At 49.0% G+C, this 1918-nt stretch overlaps 1 long non-coding RNA gene across 1 annotated transcript in view; it reads left to right on the top strand.

Annotated features, from left to right (window-relative positions):
- The window catches only part of LOC105542597, a 4557-nt gene extending 2853 nt beyond the window's left edge, over window positions 1-1704 (top strand). The window contains exons 2-3 of the long non-coding RNA XR_001006501.1: window positions 720-753; window positions 1501-1704. This is a non-coding gene — a long non-coding RNA (uncharacterized LOC105542597). The remainder of the gene's footprint in view (window positions 1-719; window positions 754-1500) is intronic.
- Window positions 1705-1918: the final 214 nt, after the last annotated feature.

Genomic DNA, 1918 nt, shown 5'->3' with positions numbered 1-1918 from the left:
AAAAAAAAAAAAAAAAAAAATCTGTGTGGCTGGGGCGTGGTGGCTCATGCCTGTAATCCTAGTGTCTTGGGAGGCCAAGGAGGGTGGATCACTTGAGGTCAGGAGCTCGAAGCCAGCCTAGACAACATGGTGAAACCCCGTCTCCACTAAAAAAAAAAAAAAAAGTGGATTCTGCCAACAACCTCAGTAAGGTTGTTCTTCCCCAGAGCTTCCAGATGAGAACCCAGCCCTTGGATTTAGCCTTGTGAAAACCTAAAGGAACCCAATCCAGCCCACTATGACTTCTGATCTATGGAAATATGAAATCAAAAAGGGGTATTGTTTTACACTGCTAAATTTTAGGAAATTTATTACACACAATAGAAAATGAATACACGGCTGGGCGCGGAGGCTCACGCCCATAATCCCAGCACTTTGGGAGGCCCAGGCGGGCGGATCACGAGGTCAAGAGATGGAGACCATCCTGGCTAACACGGCGAAAGCCCGTCTCTACTAAAAATACAAAAAAAATTAGCCAGGTGTGGTGGCGGGCGCCTGTAGTCTCAGCTACTCAGGAGGCTGAGGTGGGAGAATGGCATGAACCCTGGAGGTGGATCTTGCAATGAGCCGAGATGGTGTCACTGCACTCCAGCCTGGGCAAACAGAGCGAGACTCCGTCTCAAAAAAAATAAAAATAAATAAAATGAATGCACATAAACAGTATCTGTCTCTCCTTCCAGAAGCACCTTGAGAAAGAAACTGTCTTGTCTACAGGTCTATCCTCAGCACAGCACTGGGTTTATTGCAGTTGCTCAGTGAAGATTTGCTGAATGAGGCCGGGCGCAGTGGCTCATGCCTGTAATCCCAGCACTTTGGGAGGCCAAGGGGGTGTGGATCACTTGAGGTGAGGACTCTGTGACCAGCCTGGCCAACATAGTGAAACCCTGTCTCCACTAAAATGCAAAAATTAGCCAGGTGTGGTAGCACGGGCCTGTAGTCCCAGCTACTCTGGGTGCTGAGGCTGGAGACTCACTTGAACCTGGGAGGTGGAGGTTGCAGTGAGCCGAGATCGTACCACTGCACTGTAGCCTTGCAGCCTTGGCAGCAGTGGGAGACTGCGTATCAAAAAAAAAAAGGGGGGGGTATTGTTTTACACTGCTAAATTTAAGGAAATTTATTAGACAGCTATAGGATATAAATACACATAAACGGTGTCGCTGGGCGTAGTGGCTCACACCTGTAATCTCAGCACTTTGGGAGGTCAGGATATCAACATCATCCTGGCTAACGTGGTTAAACCCCATCTCTACTAAAAATGCAAAAAATCAGCTGGGCGTGGTGGTGGGTGCCTGTAGTCCCAGTTACTCGCCAGGCTGAGGCAGGAGAATCGCTTGAACCTGGGAGGTGGAGGTTGCAGTGAGCCGAGATCACGCATTGCACTCCAGCCTGGGCGACAGAGAGAGACTCTGTCTCCAAAACAAAAACATAAACAAAACAAAAAGAAATTGTCTTGTCTAACAGTTCTATCCTCGGTACAGCACCAAGCTTATAGTACATGCTCAGTGAAGATTTGCCGATTTGCCGAATGAATGCTTTCACCCCTGCAACTGTTTACTGCCTGCTAGGAGCTCAGAGCCTCTGGGATACAGGCTGGGAGTGACAGTGCCTGCTTGCTTGGAAGGCCTCTCATCTGGAGTCAATAAAACAGCACTTCTTTGCTTCTTCCTGGCTGCTCCACATCTTTCACCGAGGAGTGGATGGTGGAGGGAGAGTTCATTTCCAGGGCACCACAGCTACGAGAAAAGCAAGACCAGTGCCCTTGGAGGCCCACTAAAAAGGCCCCGGCTTGATTATTCTAGCAGGCTCGGCTGGCCTGTTTCCTTCTACCCCTGGTAGAATTGTGCCTGCATTGGCTATAAAGTCCATTTGCACACAGAAG

Source organism: Mandrillus leucophaeus, unplaced genomic scaffold (genome assembly GCF_000951045.1).
Source record: "Mandrillus leucophaeus isolate KB7577 unplaced genomic scaffold, Mleu.le_1.0 Scaffold263, whole genome shotgun sequence".
Taxonomy (NCBI): Eukaryota; Metazoa; Chordata; class Mammalia; order Primates; family Cercopithecidae; genus Mandrillus; species Mandrillus leucophaeus.
Note: the sequence above shows the minus strand (reverse complement) of the source record. Positions and strands in the feature narration are given on the sequence as shown.